Source organism: Lutzomyia longipalpis, chromosome 2 (assembly GCF_024334085.1).
Source record: "Lutzomyia longipalpis isolate SR_M1_2022 chromosome 2, ASM2433408v1".
NCBI classification, from domain to species: domain Eukaryota; kingdom Metazoa; phylum Arthropoda; class Insecta; order Diptera; family Psychodidae; genus Lutzomyia; species Lutzomyia longipalpis.
This window is the reverse complement of record NC_074708.1, coordinates 36,620,345-36,638,043: the sequence shown is the minus strand read 5'-3', so window position 1 is coordinate 36,638,043 and position 17,699 is coordinate 36,620,345.

The window sequence follows — 17,699 nt, the reverse complement described above, 5'->3', positions numbered from 1 at the left end:
AGATCGACAGGATGGATGCGACTGATGAGCACATTCGGCTGAGGAAATTCTTGGTGCGGTTTTCTCCCAGAATGTCCCGGCTCAAAATGTAATGTCTCGCCCCCCTGACCCCTCCTCGCATCACCCCTCCATCGGTACATTACCCTTGGGAGGTCATCCAATTTTGCTCAAAGGACATACCCGGGTTTATGTGCGTGCAAGAACGACTCAAATTCAACCAGCAGAGTGTGTGTGTGTGGTACTTTTCCCGCCAAAATTGCCATCCCTCGCGATTTGCATACACTGAGAGGATTCTAAGTAATCTTATAAATGCATTATTAGTCTTTTGATTTATTTTTTTGTTTTATAAAATTATCCTAAAAACTTTAATCAAATTGATTTTTGATTCAATTTTCTATTGAAAAAAAAAAAATCATTTCAATTATTGAGAAGATTGAAAATTAATTTTGATTGGAAATTTTTTTTGTCAGCATTCTAGAAAATATAATATTTTAGAATATATTATAGAAAGAGAAAAAAATCATCGGCCAATAATCCCAGAATTTCTAGAAATATAGGGTGAAATTCCCTACCCAGCACACCTTCAGCAGCCACCACGCGGTCCGTGGCGGTCATGGGTGGCCCCTGTGGCGCCACCAGACAGCCACCACACGGTCAGGTGACATACAAATGGGGAATAAATCGTGACCGGTCACTGTGACGTCCCCTCTGTGGATGGCTCGTGGCTACGGCGCAAGCATCCAGAAAAATTTCCCACAAAAATATCCCAAAAATATTCTTTCAAAATATATTTCTACAACATACATAGAGGGCATGGCGATGGTATATTCCCTCATGAAATATACAATAATATGTCAAAGAATTATCATAACTTTGTAATCAGATTTTCGGGGTATCAACCATTCAGAAATAAATGCGATATCCACTTTACGTCTTGAAATTTAATGAATAATCTCAAAATGCGGGTCCTTAATGCAATTTTATTAATTAAATGATTTAAAATTGACGATTTTTAGGGTAAAATAATAAAATTGCAAAATATTGATCAAAACCTAAACTAAACCCTTTTAGAAGGGTCCTGACATTGTTTTATGCCAATAAATGTCCAGGATTATAAAGAAAATAAGATTATTTGTAATGATATTTTTCCACGTGCTTCATATGGGCTAAATAGGGAACCATTGCAAACATTATTCTCGTAGGCTTACGTAAAATAGATAGCTATTGCAAAGACTAAAAACTGAAAATACGCTGTTTTCGAGACTTTAAATAATATGAATTTCCTGCAAACAAAATGAATTCATATATTTTACTGTGCGTCTGGAAAGTTTAGGAGTTTTTTTGCAAAACATTTGGGTATTTCCAATATTAACATATGCATTGATGCCCAAGTGCTGCTCGAATTGCTACCTGGAGCATAATCTTTTAGTTTTCCCTACTAAGCCTTTCGGCAGTACAATACCATAAAACCAATTTATTACCTGCAATTGTCTCAACTAAAGGAAAATACTTACAGTAATATTTGTGTTAAAATTTTTACCTATATTCATACCTAAGATTAAGATTGAAAATTACGTTTAAGATGTTATTTAGTAGGTGCGGTAAAACATATTTTAGCTGTGTTTCTTTCAGACACAGCTTTTGTGTACCGAGCAAAATCGAAAGTCGTCAGATCGGGCTCAAACTTGGGATGAGCACGAATTAGGGTCCCCACATTCCAAAAAACGTATGCGCCAAAAAAATTTTTTTCCGGCCGGCCGTCCGTCCGGCCGTCCGGCCGGATCATAAACTTAAATTGCAAGAGAACGGTGATAGATAGAGACTTGCGGTAAACGGCAAAGTTTAAATATCGACCTGAAGAAATCCGATTATGAGGTCAAATCCACCCCCCCACCCCTCCGTCCGCCATTTTGAATAACCTCAAAATTTTGTTTTCACTATATCTCAGCCGCTATTATAGCTAGAGGGCTGAAATTTTGATATGTTGTAGGGGCCATCAAGACCTTTCCAACGATACCTCATTTTCGAAAATCGGTCAAGCCGTTTAGTCAATATGGCCGCCACAATTTTTCATCGAAAATCGACCATAACTCGAAAACGGCTTGACCGATTTTGATCAACCCGGGGTCAAATGAAAGATCTCAACAAACCCTACAACTCTCTAGAACATCAGAAGTTTCAAAAGTGACCGCTAGGGGGCCAAAAATCGAAAACAAAATTTTCGATTAGTTTTCGATGAATATCTCGAAAACGGCGACATAAATTTTTTTCATTTTTTGATATGTTGTAGCTGACCATATTATCTAGCTTCATGCCGAAAATGAAGAAAATCTATGGATCCGTTCTCGAGATATAGCCTTCCAAAGTTGGCATGTCATATCTCGGGTTCTACAAGTCCGATCTTGATCAACTCAAGCGCAAATGAAAGGTTTCGTGAAACCCTACAAATGTCTAGAACATTGCAACTTCGAGAAATGACCGCAAGAGGCGCTAAAATCGAAAACAAAGTTTTCGAAAATTTCGAACTCGAATTTTTCGAAAATGGCGACATAAATTTTTTTCATTTTTCGATATGTTATAGCTGACTTCAAGACCTTTCAAACAAAAAAAAATTTATGAAAATCTATGGATCCGTTCTCGAGATATGGCTTTCCAAACATTTCTTAGGGTATGACTTTTCAACTTTTCCCGACTTTGCGCGTATTTAAATTAATTCGCGTTTAGGTTTGCTCTCACAAAATTGGTACACTGAAAGAAACACAGCTCCCGTAAGCTTGGTCAGCTTACCAGTACATTTTTCTCTCTTGAACGTACTTAAATATCGATTGAGTGGTTTTTATTTTAAAGATAATTTATTTTCTGACTAAAAAATGAATAACTATGATTTTTGGTTTGAACGATCACAAAAAATATAATTAGTAATTAAAGAGAGCATTGATAAAATGAAATTAAAAACGCGAAAAATTTAATAAAGTATCTTCGGATAATTTTTAATTATTTAAATTAATGTAAAAGCATATTTTAATTCAAAAATATAAAAATATTTTTTTCTAATATTTTTATTTTAAACTCATTTGGCATTGATCCCCCGGAGAATCATTGATCTTGTGAGTGAGAAGCATCGCTGTGACGTCATGCACTTCTTAGGATCGCTGTGGCCGTGTGGTGACCGCGTAGTGGCCGTCCACGTGGTTCGCGCACCGCTTGCGGATATATATTTGTTTCACTTTTCTATCCTTGTCTCCCTAATGCGTTTTGGGTCTGTCACCAAGTAATCTTCTCTAATAAGTAAGAAGAGTATAGGAATATGACGTTTATGTGCCTCTCTTTCACACAAAAATATCTCAACATAACTAGCGCCGCGGTGGTGGCTTAAAAAATTATTTTGGGAAATTTCCCAAAGTAGGAGCCACAGGGCGGCCACGAACCAAAAAAAAGGGGACCCCCTGTGACTATACATTTGTGGCTGATTAAAAAAAAATTTTTTTCTTTATATTTTAGATAAAATGATATTTATCAGTTGTTATCAACATACTAAAGATGCCCAGATATTTTATTTTCAAGAAAAAGCTAAAAAACTGCTAATATTCCACATAAATTGTAAACGTCTCGTCCCCGCTGTGGCTGCTCTGGGACCCTCTCGTGGCCGTTTTTACAAAAATGTTTAATTCTCTTAAAATTCTATACTTTTCCGATTGATATCGATTTTTAAGTAATCTCTATCTGAAATTATAAAGTTTCTGTTACATTAAATTGGTGTTAAATACGTGAAATACGATTTTCAAGATTCATTGAATTCTGCATGGTCACAATTTGCAACCATTCGTGGGTCCCCTGTGGCCGCCAATTTCGGTCACGGCAAAAACTGAAAGAGCCACGAATTGGGACTGTCTGGTGGCGCTACTGTGGATCCCCGTAGCAGCCACAGGAGCCACAGCCACAAGAGGCTAGCTGGGTAGTCAGACAGCCTTAAGTTTTTTTTTCTACGTTTCTTAAATTTTTCTGAAGATTCTTTAAGTTTTCTTAAAAATGTCTTAAGTTTTCTTAAGTTTCTTTAAGAAAAAACTTAATATTTCTCAGACAAAATCTAAGATTTCTTAGCTTTCTTAAGTCAAGCACAATGCATATTTTTAATGATTTTTACGAATTCCAATGTCCGAAACGATCAGAAAAAAAATCATCAAAAAATATGCATTAGGCCCGATTTAGCCTGAATGAAGATAACTTAAGTTTCGCTTAAAAAAACTTAAAATTCTTAAATGTTTCTTAGAAAATCTTAAGTTTTTTTTTCTTAAAGAATCTTAAATCTGTCTGAATAGTAAATTTCACCCATAATTTGTAGCATAAGAAATAGGACATTTCCCTCAATGGAGACGCCGGGTTTTCTAAATTTTTAAGAGACAAAATTAGGAAAATTCGCGGTAAGATGCGATAAAGTAACAAAAAAAAATGTATTTTACCCCAAATTAATGTTTTCAGCTAAATCATCTACATAATAAGTTAAAAGCAGCTTTTTATTACAGGCAAAATAATTTCGTGAATTAAAAAAAAATGTTTAACAAATCTCTTTTCCTCTTCAAATTGTGTATGTGTGCAGATTTTTCCTGATTTTTTCCCAGAAGTAAAAATAAATTTAAATAGAAATATGCTTTACATGCAGTTTGTAAATATGCAAATATAGGGGAATATTTGAATAAATAGAAGAAATTGCACTTTATTAAAACATTTATCCCACCACTGCCACCGAATGCAAACAGCTGCAATATCTCTCTCTCTCACTCGCAATATAGCTTATATACAATTTCCTCACATTCCACAGGCAGTTTTATGCGACGGGGGGAAATTTCTATGAGTGTTATTCAGGCATATACTCCATAACGTGAAAATCTCCTGTTTATTTTCCATTCACTGCACCGGCAAAAGGTGGAGGAGGGTAGTCGGAGGAGAGGGCAGGTTTTCCCTAAACAAATTGCCTGTCGCGTGTGAGTCATGTTAGTGTGCGACATGTGCAGGCTAAATATAATATATATTGACAAGTGATTATGTTATTTCCACACATCAATCAGACACTTTGTCACATAATTTAATGAAAGTCACCCAAAAAGCTCCCCCACCTCCTCCCCTCTTTCTATGTTGCTTTGCCAAAATTGCCATTCAAAATGTTTTGGGTGGATGGGGGGAGGGGGCGGTAGTGGAAGCGTAAAGCGAACTCCACGCAATTGAATGGCAACATACATCCTTATATACATATTCGTGTGATTGGTGAACATGAAACCACATGCGGAAAATATTGAAATCACTTTCAATGCCACTCACAGTGGCATTTTCCCCGCATATAATATCATCTCACACACCACCACCCCCGCCCATGCCACCCAGCCCATTTCGTCGCCTAATGTGGGGAGACTTCTTTGGCAAACAAACCATTTTGGATGAAAGAGTCAAAGAACTTGTGGTTTTGTTCCACAATGTAAATACACTCACACAGTATGTGACGTTGGTACTTAGAGTTCCTCCTTATATTTACTCAGTGTGTTGAGATCCTAAGGAATTTGTCAATTTGCTAAATTCCTCTCGCCCCTCTGAGACTTTCCTTTTCTTCACACACACACAAACACACCCTGTGAGCTCCTTATATAGTACATTTTCTATCCTCTCCTTCTTGTGGGGGAGATCTTCTCTGCATTCTTGTGTCCATCTGCTCAAAATGGAGCTAAGGGGCGAGCCGGGGTGGTAAATGCTTACGCAAAATATTTGCCCTCCCATCTAACATTCTGAATTATATCCCCCCATTCACGCCCAATGATGACAAATAGCTCTGGATTTGTGTAGTAATGAAGGTTGCCCATTTAATAACTTCATCCACAATGCACATAGACTTTGATGTCTTCATTTTCACCTGAAAATTTATCGATAAGTCTGTTTGATAAGAGGGGATTTCTTTATTGGGAAATTTTATTCAAGGGTGGTTCAATAAAAATTTTTATTAAATTTTCCTTAAGATATTGGTTAAATATTTACATATTGATTCAAAAATCTTTTCGTTTTTATGAAAAATAAATCGAGGATAGTCTTACAGTTCCGTAGGTGTTTTATTTTTCAACATAAAAATACATAAAATGTACATTTTTTTATGTTGAATAAAATACTTACGAAACTTTACATTGCCTCCGATTTTTTCCACACAACATTATCAGTTAAGAATCAGTCGTTAATAAAAATAATCTTCAAGATTTTTTTAAAATTATTTTAATTAAAAATTTGCCAATTTTTTTAAAGGAAATTTTAGGATACTTTTATTTGTCTAGAAAATCTAATTCTTAACTGAAATTCTTGGAATTAGTCCCAGGAACTTCTAAAGCTTTTTCTTTAATCAAATCTATTCAATTTTGGCCAAGTAAACAAAAAAATCTGAGCCTTTCAATGAGCTAAAAGCTTCGTTCTCTTTCCAAAATTTCAGAACGTTCAGAACCTTTCAAAATCATTTAATTTATGTTTTTTGGCAGCTCGTAGCTCGTTTTTTTTTCTGTGTAAAATCCTATTTTATGCAACATAGTCCCCAAAAGTGAAATAATGAGCCGATTTTCACAAAAGTCAGCATATTAATAAAAGTGGACAAATGTAGCTTTCAGGAGGGTTTGTATTTTGAATTTTAGTCTGCAGTCTACACAGCTTTTAGAACACGATCCTTGACAGTTAACCGCACAGCAGCAGTGGAAATTGCTTTGCACATTTTCCCATCGCGCAGCAAAACTTTTAACAATATTGCTGAGAGTTATGTACGTACATACAAAGCTGAGTACAAAAGGAAAATGAAATTTAACCACAAAAGTTAATTATGCTGGGATAAATTTCACAATAATCAAATTCATAGCGTGTCATTTTTTTCAGCTCTCTCTCGGCTTTTTTTGTGTGAAAATCAATTGGAAAACTTTTCTGATGAAGAACAACAACAACAACAAAAAATTAATCTCAACTGAAGTAGGATATTGTATTTGAAAAGTTAATCAAAATTGAATAAAAATTGTATATATTGGAGAGTAATTAAACATTCTGAATTGCGATTTTCCCTCCAGCAGGATTATATACTAAAAATGTAAAAAAAACACGCAGTTCATTTTAAATATAACTCTGTTCATTTTTTTTAGTATAAAAATGAGCCCATTTTTGTGAATGGAAATTAATCGAGATAAAAATTATTTCGTTTCTAGGCAAAATAATATTTATTTTATATTAAATTAAAGAACATTTTATCAATTTAATAACGTAGTAATATTCTTATACATTAATGACCTTTAGAAGTGAATGTAGGCGTCTTGAATTCACTCTTCCCGTGTAAATTTATTCTTGTAAATATTATTCTTTCCAACCTTCCCGAGATACTTTCATCGTTACATTATTTAAGTCTGTTAATTTGAATAAAATGCTATTCATTTTCTTAAAAATGATCCTTCTTAAACATTTAAGAATCGACATGTTTTCCTAAGACATATTTTTGTGGGAATTTGGAGCTTTTAAAGTTTGGAATTTAAAGCGTTTTTTCGATAATATGTGCTCAAATGGTTCAATATAAATTCCTAAAGGATATCTATGAACATACAGAGCACCAGAAAAATTTTCTAAAGCCTCAATTAAAGTTTTCTACAATATTTTATTATTTTGACAAAAATATATATCAACATAGAAGAAAGAAAAAAATCCGACGAAAAGCATCATGAATTTGTAAAGATTTTTTCCTTTTAAGAACTTACTGCGTGGGCCTTTCTGCGCGGGGGGTGTTTTAATCTAATTTATTTCCATTAGCAGAAATGCCTCAAAAAAGGTCCCACAAGAGAAATGTGGTGGTGTGCTCCACTTGAGGATGGCATTTAAATCCATTATCATGTCTTTTAAATTTCAAATATTCCCCAACCGTGTGGTTTAGTTAATTGCAAAGAATCTTAGGGCCTCGGAGGGGGGTCGGAGGGTATGAGACTTCATCATTCTTGTTCTCCCCAGAGTATGGAAACTATCTCAAATATCCTCACGCTGAGGATACCCACAGAAACTCCCTCACAAATGAACATTGAATTTCACCCTCATTTCAGGACGACGGGGTTGGGGTTTGTGAGTTATTTAATGAGGGTATTTTGGAGTTATTAAAAATTTTATTATGCTTTCTAATGCCACTATTTATGCTTCAATAGAGTTCCCCAAGATGCTCACAATTGTAATCGTATTAGGAAATTTTAAGGGTAGTAGCAGAGCAGCTAAAGTAGGAAGTACGCCAAGTGGAGACGCCTGGTTGTTCAAACTATATACGTACATATGTAGGTATGATATTGTGTGCTATATCTCATGGGGGATTCATCTACTATACTCATATATAGCTCGGTCTATTCACTGTGAGAGAGAATATAGCGATAATTAGTTAAGTATCTGCGATTATTCCGTGGAATAATTAATTTTCTCTCTATAGAGGAGGCATATAGTCCCGATGGCGTAGCGAGTGTTGTCTCTGTACTCTGATCAAGGGCACACAAACGCAATTGTGTTAAATTTAATTTGTATGAAGAACATTGAGGCGGAAATTTCGGAAAAACGACATACGGGGGGTTTGGAAAATTCATTTTAGGCAGGGAAGGAAGAAGTATAACCACTGATTTGTGGAAAGACTTCTTTTTCATGATGTGTATTTTTAATACCCACCCACCCCTCAGTGAAAAGAAAAGGTCTTCAATTCCCTTTTTTTATTCCTCATTGCGCACTGTCGACGCACCAACAATGTGAGAAAATGAACTCATGGTTTTTACAAGTCAATCAATTTCACAAATTGATTTTGTATATCCCCACTCTCACAGCAAAAGAAAAATTCCGCCCCACTTGATGGAAGAGAAATTGCTGGGACTTTTGGGTGAAATCCCATCATTCATTCTTGATTTCCCACCCACAGCGTCCACCTACTCCCCCCATTCATTCATCCCTCGGCACCCAAATAGGGTGATGAGGAATCCGACAGGAGAAGTGCAAAAAAAAACCTTCCCACGGTCGGAGATCTAATTATGGGAATTTACCTTTGCTTTGGATAGAGAAAAAAATCAACACCCACACGCGTGCTCTTCACCTAATTTCCTTCAATTAGACAAAATTAAGTTGCCTGAAATTGTTGATTTTACGAAGAGGATTGCAAAATGTAAAATAAAATCTCTCTGAATGAATATTTTGCATTTTTTCCGCTTTTACACGAATTTAGATTCAGGCAATAAATATGGATTTTTTTCAATACAAATTGAATAATATATTTGCGATAAAAAACCTTTTATCAAACGTATTTATTCATATTTTCAACTATTACGAGAAATACGCGCGAGAGTTGTGGGAGGTAATTTAAATAGAAAAATAGTATTCATATAGTTATTTAGGAAGAGTTATTAGTCATTTTTTTATTTAGGTTTATGATTAGATGATTTATTTTGGGAGAAAGTCTGTTGCGAAGATTTTGCATGATTTTTAACACATTGAAGGCAGATTGACGCCAATAATCGTTTTTATTTACGCCGTAATAAATTATTACATGGATACATAAATTAAACTCATGTAAAATGTAAAAGGGTGCTCAAATGACTAATTTAGACTCAAATACACAAAACATTTTATTTTTTAAAATAATATTCGGGTTTTTATAGTTTTTACGTCTAACGTACATGTAGATAAAAGATTTGATTAAGTATAAAAACAGAGTTCGAATAAGATAAAATTTTTCATGCACCCTAAATCTTTTTGAGTAGGTACCAATAAATTCTTTGAGCCCAATTTAGACATTTTTTGAGTACGCTTAAGTAATTTTTAAGTCCACATTTTTAGTCATTGTTACGTCAGTTTACTTTCTCATTAACCCTGCTGGTAATTAGAGTATAAATTTGTTAACTTCTTTAATACTTTCAACAAGAATTAATAATTTTACTTTATGAGTTTTAAAAAACTTTTATTACAAAGAATGTCAATTTTGTGTTAGCCGGGTAATCATTTTCGACACGAATAAAAATTAATTACACGTCGCGTAAAAAAGCAACTTCTGCGTATTTTCGTCGTGAACGTGTTAATTATTTTTCTTATGAGAAAAAGACTACATATAGGTACTCTAAGAAAGCTCCAAAGCTACAGTAATTATTTTTCGCAAAGAGAATTTAATACTCATCCATTTCTCTACTTCTTTTTGCACCAACCCTCTGAGTAAAAAAAATTCCTAATAACATTTTTAAGTGTTCTTTTTGTGTGTCTTTGTCAGGTCTTTTTCTTCCCAACCAAATCCTGTCTAAATCCTTTTTCCAACTATACACCGACACCTTCAGTTCACATGTCCGCATTTTCTTGCTGAAAGTTCTTACGGATTTGCTGACCATTTCCCCTCAGAAAAACACAACACAGTGTACACGGAAATACCTTTAAATTCTAAATCAACTTTTGGTATGTTTTGAATGCGCCGTATTTGTTCCCACACGGTGCACAAACGACTTTTACAAATGCCCTACGGTCTAAATCAATATTTTTTCCTGGGTGAATGCACACAAAACACTATCCACTTGTGAGCTACACATGCCCCCATCTGAATTTACCAAAAAAAAAAATTAGAGAGAGAAATGTGCTATCACGGGGGGTTTGTCAAAAAACGTGAAAAACTTCCTGGGATGGAAAAATTGGTGGAAAAAGTCCCTGTGCCAAGAAATCAGTGACTTATGAAGCGAGCATACATCTTTTTGTACCACCACTGGGTACACCCTCTCTCTCTGTGGCCCAGTGGAATGGATAAAAATTCACAAATTCCACCAGATGTTTGCCTCTCAGCGACTTTGTCATTCATGGGGAAAGATCATCCCTGTGTGGACTGTGGAGGGTGAATTGGAACAAGCAAAGAGAAAAAGGGAGATTTTGAACTACGCGACCCCGGGATTCCTTGGCGCGATAAAACTTTTCGATTAATCACACGGGAAACGCCGCAAAATTTTCAAATCCCAGCGGATTTCTCTTCCCCTCTGTGTGTGACCAAAAAGGGGTGTTGCCCTGGGCGTCGAGGGTATGGACTGTGGGTCACACAGTTGGGGGTGGGAATTTAGGGGGGGTTTTGTCAAAGAAAATGCTGAGTTAATTAATTCACAATATTAAATATTTTCACAGTTATATACGCCCCGGTAGTGCGCGCGTTTTGGGTGTTTAAATTGAAAAGGCTCCGAAATGTGAGAGTGGGGTTGCCGTACACCACCCCCACACCTACGGAACATTTCAAAATTCACGACAATACGGGGGCCAAAGGTGCGAAAGGAGCGCGAGGGAATTAAATGTGAATGCGAGGTTGAAGGAGCGAGCAAATGGAATGTATAATTAGAATGATTCTCATTATACCTGACAATTTATGTGAAACCATTTCATGTTTAATCATTATCAGGAATCTTCGTCTGCTGACGTAGCGTGGCTCCATCCCTTATCCCGTTGCGCATCTTCACTTTTCACCTAACCATCCCCCCCAACTTCTACGCCCCCCAATGTGTGTGTGTGCGACCTAAACTGGAATATGGAGATTGCTATCGTGCGTTGCCATTGTAATAAGGTAAATGCGTATATAATTGGATTCATATCTCTTTTTGCCTTTTGGATCGAAACGGTAGGTAGGTATATATAGGGAAATGCGACCATCATGTCGCCTACAGATCCAATTTCACCTCCTCACCCTCAACCTTCTCCCCTGAAAAAAAAAAAAGAAAAACATCCCTAAGAAATCACAAAGAAACTTTCTACCAGATTGCAATGAAGCAGCGCGAAAAGAAAATTGGAATTAATGCCATTTGATATACATATATATTTAGCAATAATTCCTTTTGACGATCCCACAAATGTGCGCTCTTAGTGTAAAAGAATGTTTGCGTGTAGGAGATGAAACGATGCCTTCAATCCACTTTGCTGTCTTAAAACACACAAACCACCCCCCTGCAACATTTTCTTCTTCGTTTTTTTTTTCAACCCAAAACAATTTGCCCCAAGGGGCATATATTGGCGCGGAAGTGATGTACATTGCTATGAGAGGGGGGTAAAAAGTACCCATGAAAATTTCGATGCTCCTTGTTCGCTCTCTTCTGTGTTTTTTTTTTTTCGGGTCGATTGGAACAATAACGCTTATTTCCTGTCCCAGGATTTTAGGGCAAATTGTTGGCAATTTCTTAAAGTTTCACCCCCTAAACATGAGAAAGAGAGAAGAGAGCTTGGGAAGGAAAAAGGAAAAGCATTGCCAGAGATCCGGATAAGGTTGAAATTGATGGAGAAATTTGTAGTTTATCGAAATACAGTGATTGTTACAAGAAAATAGAAAATTTTTCTTCTTACCAATGATAGTGTGGGATTGTCTTCAAATTGTAAGGAAAGACTTTGAATTTTATTTTGTGGCAAGAAATTCATTGAATTGGTCCTATTTAGGCAATAAATTTCAATTTTGAATAGATTTTTTATTGATTTTGATTAATATACAACTCGTAACACCAAGAAAATTCCAAGGAAAATCATTTCAACATTAATTTCATATCAAGTTCCATTCCTTTCCTCTACAACTGTTCGCAAACCACCCTCTGCAGCATCGCAAAATAATATATTCTGCGTATGAAAATTCGTTTGGAGATGCTATGCAGAATGGAAGAACGTGGAAAAATGCTTTTTGTCTATTTCTCCGCAAAATATGTTTTCCAATGTTACATGAGAAAGTATCATCCCCCTCATGCATATCCTTCGCCATGGTATGAAATTATTTACCAGCTGAAAACGACGAAGGATTTATGGTTAGCCCCGGAGATTTCTTGGTGGCGATATGTGGGAAAATTGCATAATATTTCAAAAGTGTCCCCATAAGCCTCCGGTGGGGGTTTGGGGGTTGTGGCATTATGGTGGGTGTTGCAATTGGCAATGTCAATTCAGCGCTAGTATAGAGCTCTCGTGCTAGGCTCACCGAAAATCCAACTCAATTGTTTATTTAATTATCTACCTCGCTGGTATTTTCTCAGCATTTGCAGCTCATGTAAATTTCATTTGGATGCCGCGGCGGGAGGTGGTGGAGCGGAAGATGGCGCACGGGAAGCTGCGGGTGGTGGGTGGGTAACCAATACAATCGATGATTTAATTTTATTAGTGGTTTCGGGGGCTTTCAAATGAGTTGAACACACATTTTGATGAATAATTCTCTCTCACGAATACACCCCATTATGGGTTGTGCGCGGGAAGTACTCTCAAATGGCATGGCCGTGGGGGGTTGGGGGTGTGTTTTCGGGCCAAAAAGGCTCCCCATTTTCCGCCATTCTCCCTTTTTTTTGCTGCTTCTATGCCGTCTCTGCAGAATATTCGCTTGTTTACCCTGCCGGAGGCTTCTCACGAAAAGTGCCCAAAGATGGGGCAAAGATATCAATGGGAAAAGTACACGCAGCAAGAGAACATTTCGCTCCCTTTTACTGCGAGGAGAGCTTGTGAGTTATTTACTCGACGCGGAAGTAATTTTCTCCCTGATATGTTCAAGGGGCATAAAGTGCACCAGAGGGAACAAAAACATCCTCCTTCCTTATACTTTTTGGTACACATACTTTTCGCCAAGTCCGCATTGCTTGCAGTAAACACACGCCAGGAAATCTCGCCAGAAAAAGGATAATTCCGGGAGCTTTTGAATTTTTCCTTCTGTCTCCATTGCGCCAGCTTCCCGTCCCTTCATTCATTTTCTTTTTATATACATAAGTACATAAATATTTTTGGAAAACCTCCGCGCGCATTTGCTTGAAAAGTGTCCTCAACAGTGAATGCCTGGCGGGCGCTACTGGGTGATGAGATTCAGTTGGAATTAATTGTAAAGTCTCAAGGGTATAAATGGTGTGAGAGAAGCTGTATAGTAGAAAATCCTCTCAAGATTCACCATCAAAATGTGTGCCAAATGCCACAAGGGGATGCGTGGCTCAGGCTTTAAATGTACACTACTTAAATGTAAAATTTGAACCACAAAACAAGGCCACAAGTGATGTTTAAATTTACCATTTAAATTTGCATAGCAATAAATCAAATGCAACTGTTTAATTTGATTCATTAGCATTGGGATTTCAGTCTATATTTGCACTGTATTGCCCACCTTATGGCAAAATGCAATCTAAATTGCTGGGAATGTACATAATTATACGTTCCACCATTTCAATGTGGTCACAAATGTATGTATGTTTAACTATTTCTATTCTACATTTAAGGACAATGTCATTCTGTTCTTTAATTTTATTTAAAAGTTTTGGAGATGTGATTTTAATAAAGTTTTGGCAAACGTTAGATCTACTTAGGTGAAAGATTTGTTTGAAAAATTCTAAAAAATTTAATTGCCTCCAGTACTCAAACTAAAGCTCAATATTGAGTCAATGTAGTTTAGCATAAATTGTCAACAATAATCACTCAATTATTGATCAATATTTGATCAATTTCATTCATTAAATTTCTTGTCAGTTCAACCAGAATTTTTCAAAGATTTTTGACTTCATTAACTGAACAATTGAAAATATTTTCTTTTGCAAATTCCTAAAATATGTACTAAAACAAATTTTATGAATGACCCTTTTCGTATTAAATGTGTACCACAAAGAAAAATTATTATACTAAAGTACAAGCACCTGCTGCACTCTTATAAAGAGAAGATGTCAAGATGTTCCAAATTAAATTCAACTATTAAAATTATGCTTCGCTGGAATTTAACTCCTACTCAGCTTGTTCGCAAAATGCACACTTCCACTTTAAAATTATTATATAGTATTCAACAGTCACTTCCCCCGGTGGCAGGGTACACCATTGCGTGGGTGGTGGTTTCGCCTGGGATGCAAATGGTTTTCAACATAGCCAAATGTGGCCCCCCGAGCCACGGAGAAAAGTTTATTTTGACGGAAGAAATTCAATTTTTAAGCACGATTAAGTTCTCGTTTTTGGCCAAAAATCCCCTCGAGAGTTGTGAAGTGGAGGAAGGATGCTGAATGAAGCATCCTCAATGAAGACAAACAGATAACAATTTCCCCGTGACCTCTGATGCATACAACTATTCCTTCTCATGGCATCAGCATTTTGGGAAGGGATGCATGCGGGACATAAATTTGCCTCACAATTTGTCACGCTGGCATCCCAAATATATTTCCGTCCGTCTGACTCTCTCGTACTGTGTTGTATACCACGAAAGAAGCCACCAATGTCACGCTTACGCGGCATTCCGGCAATTAAATGATCCCTTCGGCCACATTATCGCCTCATGTAGTTTATGTGTGTCTTTAAAAAGTCACACCAATTTTTCTTCACTACTTCTTCTTTTTTCCCTCCTCTTCTTCTCCCCTAGAGGTTTTCCCTCATCTGCACAGAGAGAGAGAGAGCACAGACGAAATTCTTTATACTCAATGGCATTTTGGTCGCATTTTTCCAAGCCAATGTGCTCTATTTTGAGACACACACACAGAGGACTTTGCCATCGGCAATTAATTCTTTGGATTCTTCAAACGCTCGTTAATCAGGCGTCAAGGCGAATAAATTCCTTCTGGGAAGCTGACAAAGAAGATGATTTCCCAGGAAAAATCTTTTTCTCTCTGATATTTTTTTTGTCTACCCTCAAAATACCCTTCTTCGCCATTGCTTTCTCCCAATTAAAATCATCTCTCGAAGGAATTTATATATTTTCCTCTACTTTTTTTTGCGCTCTCTTTCTCTATATTAAATACAAATTATTATTATTACGAGAAAAATATTCGTGGTGGCGTCGAATGGTGTGCTTGGGGAGAAGGCGCAACACTAAAGAAAATATGCAAAGAATGAAATTAATTTTCCATCCACTCCTAGTTAAAATAGCGCAGAAAATTATTTTCATATCTTTTCCGTGCCGCCCTTATAGCAGCTCCCGCTTACAATTTTTAATGCCTCAAATTGGAGGAATATTCACAAAAGATGCAGTTTTTTGTGTTAAAAATCGCATAAAGGGATGAATTTCAATTTAATTTAGGTGAGCAGTGGAGTCGCCTGGTTATTATTATGTATTTACGTTTGTTTTACTTGAATTTGACCCACAAAAGTTACTCAGTTGGGCTTAAAGTTTTAAATCGATTTTTAAGTCGGTCTTAAGCTTTTAAGTCAGTTTTTTTTAGTCTAACTTAAAATTTTAAGGTCGGTGTTAAAATTCTTAAGTTAGGCTTGAAGTTTCCTGAATTTTCCTGGAAAATATGTAAGATTTTCTGATTAAAGAACTTGAATTTGATTAAAAATAAATCTCAAATTGCATTGAATAGAGAGCAAGTTTATAAAAGTTAAATCTAGGACTTTATTATAATTTTTTTCTTTTATTTTATTTTTCTTTTTTTATAATGATGTTCTAGACTTAAATTTTATAAATTTTTTGCTCTCTATACAATGCAATTTAAGATTTATTTTTAATCATATTCAAGTCCTTTTATCAGAAAATCTTACACATTTTCCAGGATAACTCAGGAAAATCCAAGCTCGACTTAAAAATTTTAAATAAAATAAATTAAAATAAAATTAAAAAAAAATAAAACAAAATAAAATAAATTAAAATAAAATTAAAAAAAATAAAACAAAATAAAATAAATTAAAATAAAATTAATAAAAATAAAACAAAATAAAATAAAATAAAACCGACTTAAAAATTTTAAGTCAGACTTTAAAAACTGACTTTAAACTGACTTTTCCAGCAATCCTACAATACTTGTGGCATGCCCTGTGCACTGTGGAGGGACGGCTAGAAAAAACCATGCCCATTTTCATGTATCCCGAGAGTGTAAACAGTTTTATGGGACTCTAAATATGATTTTAGTGATTCTGTTTGCCCCGGAAAATTTGTCGTGTGTTTTCCTTCTCGTAGGCGTTTTTTTTGTGCGCTCATCCAGCCCGCACCCAGCATGCACTAATGTCCCTTCACTTTGTTCCTATAGTCCCCGTCGTAAATTTATCTCTCTAGCATTTTTTCACCACCATCATTAAGAATTAAAGAGATTGTGGGACATGGTGAAAAATTCTTTCAGACCATCTTTCATTCCACTTCTATACTTCTTCTTCCTCTAAAAGAAGTTTATCGTTTCACGTGGTTCTCTTTTAAGTACATACACTGAATGCATTGAGCATCTTTCCAATTTACAATGAATGCGCACGACGGCGGGTGGGTGGGTTGGATGGTGGTGCAAAAAATGAAGGAATAGGGACACGATGAACAATAATGCAATTCCGGAGAGCGCTTCTGCACCATTGATGGCAAAAGTGCACTACATTGGAGTGGAAATTGATATAAAATACTCGTGACGTGAGGAAATAAATAGGCAGATTCTCACTGATATTGACGTGCGGGGTTTGTTCGGTGAAAAGAAATCAATTTTGATGCCTTTCCATTTTACACCATGGCGCTCAAGTGCTTTTGTTGCCACCCCCACACATCCCCACATTACATCTCCCATACAATTCAGCACTTCTAACCTCCATCTATATGACCCCTTTTCATTTACAACGCTTCTCCTGCTATATTTTGCCGAAAAAATAGAGAATAATTGCAAAGTTTCACTTCTGTGGAAAAGAATATTTTTCCAATATAAATTCGCATTCAGAACAATTTTCTTGTGGACCACACAAAATGTGATCTCAATAAATTCTTCTATTCGATTCAATGATGCAGGAAAATATATATT